We start from the raw sequence: 11821 nt of genomic DNA on the forward strand, positions 1-11821 counted from the left end.
CAATTTGGAAAACAGAAAGACCAGATGGCATTGCAGGTCGGGTCCTGAAAGTGTGCACCAAACCAGCTGGCTGCTGCCTTCACAGACATTGTCAATCTTTCCCTGGTGCAGTCTGCCATTCCCGTCTTCTTTAAAGCCACAAAAACCATCACAGTACCAAAGAAACCTATCATCTCATGTGTGAATGACTGCCATCCCATTGCCATTACATCCACTGTGATGAAGTGCTTTGAGAGACTGATCTGAGCTAATAGCACTCTTCCTAGCACCTTCCTATGACCCCCCTCAGTTGTGTGCCTACCATGCAAACAGATCTATTGAGTATGCAGTCTCCCTGGCGATGCACCCTGCACTCAGCCACCTGGACAGAATGAATACATATGTCAGAATGCTGTTTACTGACTTAAGCTATGCCTTCAATGCCATCATCCTCTCCAGACTGGTCTCCAAACTAAACACTTTTAGAATAAGTCATATATGGTGTAACTGAATTATTGTGCAACAACGGCAATCAACAACATCAGCAACAAGGAGTTGATTGTTGACTTAAGGAGGAGGAGAAGAGTGAATGAGCTTCGAGGTGACGATGGTGGACGAGGTGAGTTGGTCACTCAACACATCACACATTGTCAAAAAAGCCTAGCAATGCTTCCACTTCCTCCGGAGGCTGAGGAGAGCCATAACAGCTCCTCTGCACTTTCCACAGGTCCACTGTGGAGAACATCCTGACTAGCTGCTTCACAGTCTGGTATGGCAGCACCACTACTGCTGAATGGAGGACCCTGTAGAGGGTGGTGAAAACTGCCCATCACTACAGCTGCCTTCCAACATATAGAGGACATTAGCTCAGGGAACTGTATGCCCATTGCACTTTTAACTGGGACTCCCTATTCTTGAACATTTAAGTATACTGTGTACTTGAATGTTCAGCTAAGGATCATTTATCTGCATTGTGCACTTTTTGAATATAGAATTATTGATGCTGTTGACAAACACTTACTATAATTTACATATTGACCTGATTTACCTTAACATACTGTATACTTCTAATATAAATACCCTCCATATGACACCTAAGTTTTAAATCAATCAAGGACTACATATGCATTGATAGTTTGCACTTTAAATTACACCTCTAACTTCTGACCTACAGTTGCTGTTCATATACATATTCTGCATTTATTAGCTATGTGCCTATTGCCTTGGTATTTCTGGTCTAGTGTCTTTACACTATAGTTCTCTTCATCTGTTTTTTTTCATCATTGTTCAACAGAATTATGCAATAAAGTTTGATGTAATTTAATTGAACACAAAAAGGTTGCTGCCATGCTCAAAAAGCAGAGAAGCAACACCAGGCCCATGGAGGGTATTGAGAAGTAAAACCCAGATGCTATTGTTCTGTTTTTTTGGGAATTTAACCATGTTAACCCGCATAGGCAATTACATTGGCATAAACAGCAGTTTCAGGTAATCACCTGCTTTGACAAATTATTAGACCAGTATTATGGTGTTATCTCTAAAGCCTTTCATTATTAGTATTATACCAATGCTACAGTGTTATCTCTAAGGCCATTCATCATTAGTATTTGACCTGTTTTCTGAGAATACAGTCTTGACATCGAGGAACATATAAATGTTATAACATGTTACATTAACTTCTGTGAAAACATATGCATCCCATATAAATCAGTAACCATATACAAGCATAACAAAGCATGGTTCAGCAGGGAGGTTAAAGATCTGTAAAAGAAGAAACACAACACCTTTGAAGGTGGAGACAGCCTGTACAAGGCTGTGAAATAAGAATTTGAAAGGGCTGTTTAAAAAGCTATGTCTGAATATAAGAACAAACTGGAGAATAAGCCTAAGTCTAAAGATAGTCACTGAGTGTGGCAAAGCCTATAGCATATAACTGAATATAGGAATTGCATGTCAATAATTATGGAAGATTATTATCTGCCTGATAGCATTACCAACTTTTATTGTCACTATGATAGAGTTCCTTCAGTACTACATAGAGCAGTAGTACATAGACCCAGTTAATTCCTTACTCCTTGCTCTCATTGAGATATTGGAGAATGATGTGAGGGTTCTAATGTGCAGGCAGAGCTGTAGGAAAGCAGAAGGTCCTGATTTAGTATCTTCAGGAGCTTTTTCAAATGAGATGCTGATGAACTTGCATCTGTTTTCACTGACATCTTTAACTGCTCCCTTAGGCTTTGTAAGATTCCAGCCTATTTTAAATCTTCCATTATAATTCTGTGTTGAAGAGACATAAATGATTATAGACCTGTAGATTTAACCTTGGTAATAATGAAAGTCTTTGAACATATAATCTGTAAGTACCTATGTATCGTGGTGGAATTGGACTAGTACAATTTGCATACAGGTCAAATCAGTCAGGCAATGGTGATGTATAACTTTGCTTCCATTCCATACTAGTTCACCGAAGGCACCTGCTAGTTATGCTTGAGATAATACTTCTGCATTTAATACAGTAATACCATCAAAATTGTTCAACAAACTAAAGATACTATGGGTTAATCTATTGCCAGTTCACTGAATCTTTGTACAGAACTGGTAACAGGTGTTTAAAATTCATAGTGGGTTATCTAAGGCACAAACTCCACAAAGCTGTGTTTTAGCTCCCATGTCACTCTCCCTGTATCTCTTATAGAGATCTTGTTAAAATTTTCAAATATGTTGATGATAATATGGTTGTTGGACTTATCTTACGTAATGATGTCTGCCTATACGAAGGAGGTGACCTTGCTGGCTGAATAGTGTAGGTCCAAGACCTCTAAAACCAAAGATTTTGTGGTTGACTTGCACAAGAGAGAAATGTCTCCAAGGCCACTGATCATTAGTGGTCATATGGTGGAAATTGTGAATAGGGTCAAGTTGTTTCGGGGCAATCATTTCAGTCTCTGTAAAACAGGAAGAAAATGTGAATTTTATTATTTTAAAAGCCCATCAAGAGCTTTTTTTCTTGCTCCAGATTTAAATATTTGGGGTCTCGAGGCAGAGAATATCACAGTTCTGCAAAGCTATAATAGAAAACATGCATCACTGTGTGGTTTGGAAATAGAGAAAGCTGGTAGAGAACTGATTAGCATCTCTGATATGTACATGAGGAAAAAAGCTATACTGAGTGACCCAGAGCATGCAGCTACCACATTGTTGACCCTCTTTCCATCTTTGAGAAGGCGCAGGGCTATTAAAGCAAGCACCATCAGGTATCTTGGCGGGCACTTAAGGTAAGACGGTTCAAGAACTGACCAGGGCAATGTTTCCCAAAATAATTCTAGTGTTAAGATTATCTTAATTAAGAGAGAGTGTGTTTAATATACTTGCTTTACCATTTAAAGATTATCTTTATTTTACAATGCTTTTGGGAAACCTGGGCCTAACTCATCAGTAACTTAATCTATTACAAAGTGATGAGGATTTATTAATAAATCTTCTTTTGCATTTCACTTTTGCATACTTGAATGTATAACTCATTGTATATAATGCAGTACCTTGTATTATTGCACTTGAGTGTAGAATTCATGTGAACTGTTTATTGTCTCCAGCTCTCATGGTGGTTCCTGTGTCTCCACAGCCTCTATCACTTTCCAGGATGTCACACTTGTTGTGGTTTTCCTTGATTGCAGCTTGGCTGTTTCCCTGGCTGTTGTACTCTGACCACTGCATCTATAGCTTCCAGATCTTATCCAGTTCTGGTACCAGCCCCTGTGATCTAGATTACTTCATCTCTCCATTCACCCAACATCTCTAGCCTCCATTGTTGAACCCATTCTGATCTCAGATCCTACCCTGTCTAATTATACAGTACCTAAAGAGCTCCAGACCTCTGTCTTAAAATACTGTACTTGCTGTTCAGCACTGAAATTCATCAGACCATGCTGTTTCTGTCCCTCCAACACAAGGTGCTGCAACAACAGCAGCATGCTGCCATGCTGCTCCCTTTCCCTAATGTCCCAGAGTTTGCACATTTACAGCATTTTGCAGATGCTTTTATCCAAAGATTACTTTGCCCCTGCACCAGAGCACTGCTAGTGCCAGCCATGATGTTTGGAGCATGAGACTGACACTGAGTTGTGGTCCAACCAGACAGTACACTGTCTGATATCTCTCTCCTACTTCTCTATTGATCTTCTCTGTCCTCCTTGGAAGGGTGTGACATTGAGTTCAGTTTCTCTTGCCTTTATTAATCCTATCCTATCTTGGCACATCAAAACCTACACCTCTACTAAGAATCCCAGTCTCCATTCATTCGGTGCTTCCTGCCTATTGATTGCTAACTGCTAATTCCTTTTTCACTACCTGGTGACTGAGAGTCTGCTGGTCAGCTGTGAGCAGCTCTTACAGTTCTACCTGGAGTTTTGGAGGGTGTTTCCCCAAAATATTTTATGCAGATAGCATGGAGAGTGACTGTATACCCATGTTTGTGGAAATGTCACCAACTATGTAGTGGAGTGGGGGGACATCAGCAGCTGCCTAGGGTCCAATAGGTACTCTGCTGCCTTATTTTGGCCCATTGCCTGTGTTCCTCTAGGAGGGCCATTTCACCATGCCCAGGTAAAATTACTCTCATTACCATCCCATTTCTGTCTATATCCTCCTGTCCTATTCCTGGATATATACTATTGGATATGTACTATTCTTATGTTTTATCCTGGTGCTGTGAAGGCATACGTCTGATCGAGATGAACACTGTCTTAGATATTTGACAATCTCATCTGCACTTTTTGTTTCGTGAATAGGAAAATAAAATCTTCCACTTCTGCAAATGTCCACTGCTGTAACAGACTGACTTGTCTCACTGATACCTGCCCTGTTTGCTATTTTCAAACTTCAAACATTAAAGGAAAGGTAAATTTGCTTTTGAAAACTCTGTCTCTTTTTATAAAGTTGAAACACTGAATAGAATATGGATAGGATAACAGCAAATTTAAAGTACCTAAAAGAGATTGTTTGTTTTCCATTATGCCTATCTTTCAGTCATTTATTTATTCTCTTCACCCCTTTTATCTAGGATATCATCCATGTGTTGGCTCTCGACTGTTTTCCACTGCAATTTTTCCACTGTGTTTTTATTTAATTCCCCCCTTTATCCTTTATTGTTAAACAAATCATTCCTTCAGTGTCTTCTTCCATCCCTCTGGTTTTCCTGGCGAGATGTACTGATGACTGGCCACTGTGTGTGTGTGTGTGTGTGTGTGTGTGTGTGTGTGTGTGTGTGTGTGTGTGTGTGTGTGTGTGTGTGTGTGTGTGTGTGTGTGTGTGTGTGTGAGTGCAATAGTCTTAAAATCATTTTTGTATTCGCAAGGTTGAGATGGGCAGGTAAGTGCTGGCACTGGCTCTTATGAATTTCCATTTACTCTCCATGGAGATGGAGGAAAATATTCACAGAGAGCTCTATGTTAGAAATCATTGTATTGGGCAAAGGTGCATGGAGATTTCTTTGTGCAATTAAGCACATTTAGAAAATTTCATTTTTGTTGCCTTTTTACAAATTCTGTAAAGAAAAATATTATTTAGTTCTTTCATTTTAGATTGCATTTATGAAAAAAGCTCCTTATTTTGTCACATGGTGATCATACTTTCCTAATATTTCTTCTTTCCACAGTAAATCTGAGCGTTCATTCTGAATCTGGACATTATCATTTTACTGATAAATCAAAGAGGTAGATGCTGAATGATTTATATGTGGTCTAATACATTTTAAGAAAATCTCTACCTTATTTTTAAAATAAAGATTTCCCATTGACAATATTTGTCCAAGCTTTACAACAAGCATTTTTATTGCTTCAGTTTAGCTGCATTTGGTAAGAACAGCATTAATGCTGAATTGTTGTTATATTTAGCATCTATTTGTTTATCAAATCAATAAGAATGATTTCAAAATAAATGCCAAATTTACACAACATGTTAAAAGTGGTGTAATCATTTATTTATTTATTTTTTGTATATATACATGCATGCTTTCTAAAAGCTCAGTTTGCAGAGTGATAAGATTCAACAGTGTCAGAATTCCCTGCATAATGAAGCATTTCACTGTCAGAAGTGTGAAAGTAGTTGTGATGCTGATGTGAGGTATACAGTCATTTAATGCTGACACTTGCATACACAAAAAGCTGATTTACATTGTTGTCATTTATTTATGTATTTGTTTATTTTATTATTTATTATTATGCACTGTCCCATTCTTTGGTTTAATCTAAAATAAATGCAATGAGTTTGACTTTAAATAATTCAGTGTAACAGGTTTTATATGTTTTATGATATTTCATCTAGCTTCAGTGAAGTACTCATATAGCCTTCTTTCTGTATTGAAATATTTGTTGGAAGGTCTCATCTCAGTTACATATATGTAATATAAAGGATGAGGATTAGGTGTGATTGCCATCCCTGACAACAATGTCATTGGTTAGGGAACTATAGTAGAAAACATAAAAGTACTTTTATTAAAGGAAAACATTTAATTGTTATTTATAAATATGCTTAATTATATTAAATGACATTGCATGCAAATTTTGAAGCTTTTAAAAACACATTTTAAACAAGCTTCAATCCAGTGTTTAGTTTCTCAATCCTATTTAGTTTCCCACTTACTGACCTTTTGCAGGAGCTAAAGGTTGATATCAGGGGCTGAAAAGATCCAGAGTGATTCATACATTGCCCTTCTGTTTTGTTGGTAAGAGTTATTAATAGTATTAATGGAATAATGAAATCATAAGCAAAGTCATTAATCATGTCGTGAATGTCTGACCACGTTAGTAATTTAGATAAAGACTACTTGAGTAGGTCTAGGAAGTTTGAAACAAAAACTTTCAAAATTGCATGAATGGAATAAATCTTTTTTTAAAAGGGCACTTTTTACATGCAGGTTAGGTCTAGGTGTGTCATCAACCTTAACGCGTCTTATTTGCTTTAATGCCTAAAGGTGAGTTAACTTATGTATGACACTTTTTGTGTGTGTGCTATGAAATCCTATTATGTTTCAAAGACAATAGAATGAAGAGCTTAAAATAATTCTAAAAAAGGATGGAAAATTCATATGTATAGATGTTGCACAGCATGAAATGGCTCTTGAAGATAATTTAGTGTGTATAATGGGATACCCTCTCCCAACCCATTTCCTTCATACCCAAAGGCAGAATTTAATTTAATATTGCTATTGCTTTTAATAAGCCATACGTTTGCCCTTGTTAGTGACATTGGTCGGCAAATGGCAGCTGAGACTAATCATCTGAGGGAAGAGACAAGAACCATTGCCCCGCTAAACCTATGAAAAGGTTATTATGGCTTTAACAGCCTTACACAGTTCAGAGTAAACTCTGAAGAGATGATGTCTGCAATCATGTATTATGAATATGTAATACATGAATTGCAGTGGACAAACACTAAAGAGGCATGGACATATAGGCTAAAAGATTAAAAGGTATGCCATATAACATCTCTCCAAAAATGCCGTAGGGACTATCAAGGAGTAGAAAATAAATGTGTATGCCATACTATAACAGCTCATTAAACCCACAGGTGCTCATCTAAACAACTCAGGTGTATTTGCTTAAAAAACAAAAAAGTATATCTACAGTCATTATGGGATATTATTATCAAAAATAATTAAAACCATAGTTAAAATAACAAAATATAAAAGCTTTGTTTACGACTGAGCTGTTGCTACAATCTTCCAACTTGGCATATTTTACTGTCGATATTGTTCAGTGTGAACAAGACACAGTGTGTAACGTAGTCTGAGCATTCCAGTACTCCAGATTTGATCTTAAGGTGGATTTTGATTCATTCCATTTCATATGAAGGAAAACTAATGCTAGCACATTTTACCCACATATTTATGTTTTACACATGTAGTTGATAAATGAGGGAATTCCCAGGGAATGCGGAGCAACAAGATATGGGGAAGGTTCACAGCTGGTTCGAAAGCTAGTGTAGATGGGTGGGGTGCTCTTTTATTCTGTGTTCAGCCTGATGGTAACAGTGTGACCACAGAGCGTTTAATTTAAAACACAACAATTTCACACATTCATTTTCTTAATCACAGCCTTGACAATTTGAAATGGCACTATTGGGATATTTATGGGTATTTTTGGCCTACTGGCAATAAGACTAATGAAAAGAGTTGGTAGGTTTAAGGTATTAGAGACAAGCAGATGAGAACAGGTTTCTCTTTCTCTCTCTCACTCACACACTCACTCACACACACACAAACACGCCACATGTTATATGCTCAGTGTTTTAGAGAGAAGTAATAAAATGAACAGACCAGCAGCATCTGACCCATCCCCCCCAACTGGAGCACTTTGAATTGAGCACACCTCTTCCTTCAGGCATTCACCCTCATGTTAATTGTGACGCGACTCACTCCAAATCTGTTCACTGAACCAGATGGACACTGCAGGAATTAAGCAGGATTTAATTGATTTGTACACAAAAGAACACTAATTTGTACACAAAATCCAAACATTGTTAAAACATAAAACATTGTTTATTATTTATTCCTTGGAATACTACACTACTGCTGCCTTATGAACTGCACAGTATGGTTAAAGAAGAAATCCGGGGTCTTGCTGTAACTTTCCTAGGTTTCGACCCTATAAAGAAGTTTAACTTTCCCAACACACACACAACTACGTTCACAAAATTGTATTCTGTGAACTCTCCTTTGTGTGAAAATGTATACTTAGCTGAGATCTTTTTCAGCTGTAACCTAGTAGTCAAGTTAAAATATCGACCCACAAATCATGTTGCTACTATTATTAGCCAAGCACAGCTTACTCACACCTGCACACATATACAGTATATATACACACAGGTCTGGCACAGAACTGCATTGAAGGAAAAAGAAAAGAAAAAAATCCAGACAGGTGCAAGCAATTCTCTGCACGGAAAATCAAACAGGCATGATGACACGTGATGGAACAGCAGCTGCTGAGCAGAGAACCCACCTCCTCGCATTACCACCGACAACATGCCTCTGTAACAAAGCCAGAGATTACATTCACCTGCTAAGGAACATGGCAAGAACATAGAGGGTGAAGATGGAGAAAAGAAGAGCAATAGAGAAAGAAACAGAAAGAGTGGGAGTGAGAGACAGACAGAGAGAAAGAGAGAGAGAGAGAGAGAGAGAGAGAGAGAGAGAGAGAGAGAGAGAGAGAGAGAGAGAGAGAGAGAGAAATGCGGTTAATTCCAGTGAGTACTAATTTTAAAACATGGGAAATATTTACACTCTAGTCTGTGAGAATAACTACAGAAATGGGGTATTTGTAGTTTCTTTCTTTTGTCTTTAACATGATATGGTTTCCATAGGACTAATGACTATATTGGTTAAGTATTTGCTAGCTTTACAGATAAAAGTGCTGTCCACACCACTGACTCACTTCTGTTGTAACATAGGAGACTTCCCTCATCCAAATAGCTGAATGGCTGATAAAGGCAATATATGTTATTAAGCATCTCTTTCCAGAGCAGAGTTCACAGTAATGAAGGCCAACCTTAATGTTCATGGAATACTGATACTATTTCATGTATTAATTTACCAATGTATTTAGTCTGCCACATTAAAATTAAAATGTATGGATCAGACCATGAAAAAAACAGATATAACAAGTTCATGGTTAGCTCTTATAAAATATCGCCACCTTGAGGTAAAATGTAGCAAAGACAAATTTTTCCAAAAGTGAGAATCCTTATTGACTTGACAATACTAGACAATAGTTCTGCTATTCTGCTTTTTAAAATAACTTTATATTTATTTATAGTTAACTGTTGTTGTTTGGGCACATACTGTCCCTATTGGGCTTTTACACATCTGGGTTTGGATACTTATGCAAACAGCATTTTTTTAGTTAGGATTTGTCAGAATATTTAGACATAAAACTAATCACTTTAATTAATTTTGAGTCAGACTTTTAAAATAAAATATGACATCCTAAAATATCAAAGTGTCATTTGATATCCAGCCAAATCTGATGACGTAAGGGGATTGAATACTGTTGCGAAGCACATACACACACACACTACCTTGCAAAAGTAAGTAACCAGATCTTTAAAAGCATTCAACCTATTGTGACTATTACTTGGTACAACCATATTTTTGCCTTATTAAGAATGGGAGTGATTTTCACCTATTCCTGGTAGATCTGCTCCCTATTGTTCAGGTTGGTTGGATGATGATTGTATGCCATAGTTTTCAAATAGTGCCACTGATTCTTGATTGAATTGAAGATCAGGTTTTTGACTTGAACATTCACTTTTGCAACATTGCATTACAGCCTACAACTACTTTAAACTAGGGGTACTCAAAGACCACAACATAAAAACAAGGCAGAGACACAGTCACTTTTCAAAAGGTTTCTCTGTTATGTTTTTTTCATTGTTCATTTTTCTGCATAATGAAGGACGCAAAAGCAAAAACTGATCTATAAATTTCAGGGTGGGCTAAAGCAAAAAAAACAAAAACCAAAAAAACCAAAAACAAAACAAAAGCTCATGATAACTCAAAAAGACAGAAAATAAATAAATAACCAAACAAAACAAAACAAAATACAAAAAAGTGACTCTCTAACAACCCAAGAACAAAAGAAAAGCAAGTCCTAAAAGAAAATGGCACACATACATACAAAATGGTTGACTAAGCCTCACGTTAATTAGTCAGCATTAACAATGCAAGCTTCTATGACAAGTTCACTAGACTTAAAGAAAAAACAGCTATTCACACAACAAAAAATTGCCAAAAAGATACCCACTAACACAGTTGCCATGAGACAGTTCAAATAGTGTGTCCAACTCAGCTCAATCAATCAGGTGCTCGCTTCCTTAGAAGTTTGCGCCTCCAATCAACTTTACAGGTGATGCACTGATGTCTGAGAGGAAGAGTGTGATAGAGAGGTGCTTCTAGAGAAAACAAAAAACAAAAAACAACACTTTTTGAATTTTGGCCCAAATCCTCTTTTTCTCATCTGACCCAAAACCCTTATCCCACAAGCTCCAGACTTACTTTGATGTGTTATTCTTTCCTCAGTAAGGGTTTCTCTGTTGCCACCTTCCCTCAGAGGCCAGTTGAATGTGGATCTCTTGATATCATTGAATGGTGTGTCTTCACTTCTTTCTCAGCCACTAAACTCCTTCAAAGTGGCTGCTGACCTTTCTGCATCTTCCCGTACAAGTTCTCAGGGAAACGTGTACACTGCTGTTAGTACACTCCCTGGAATCTTCTTCAGATACTGTGTGTGTATGTGAAGGTTTTCCCTCCAGATCCTGGGCAGCTGCAGAGATGCTTAACCAGGAATTTTGACACCCCCCCCCCCCCCGCCCCCCCCCCCCGCCCCCCCCCCCCCCCCCGCCCCTCCCATAAAAAAAACCCAATAAAACAAACAAACAAAAACTAGCCTATGCTATAAACAGATGCAAAGTATCTGGAAGGAATAAAAACATTATGGTGTCATCATTGTTGTCCTGGGCACATTTGACTGCCAAGCGCCCCGTGCGCAATGACTTAACTAAAGCCCATTCTGGAATAGATTTGTGCTGTTAAGATATGAAACTAAAATAAAATACGAGATGCTTATGAACAAACTTTTTGCAGGAATTAATGACCGGGACGTTTGTTTGCCTGGCTGATTGAATAATAAGTGGATTATCTTTAAATGAAGGGACGTGTGAATCTTCCTCGTGATGCGACCGACCACTCCTACGCGGATCTAACATGAGATATGCTACACATAAAGGGTTGACCGTTCGATAATTTAAAGGTTTGTTATCTGTGTGCGCTGCCAACGAAGAGTAAGAG

The sequence above is a fragment of the Electrophorus electricus genome, chromosome 18 (assembly GCF_041902795.1).
Source record: "Electrophorus electricus isolate QZ-2024a chromosome 18, ASM4190279v1, whole genome shotgun sequence".
NCBI lineage: Eukaryota > Metazoa > Chordata > Actinopteri > Gymnotiformes > Gymnotidae > Electrophorus > Electrophorus electricus.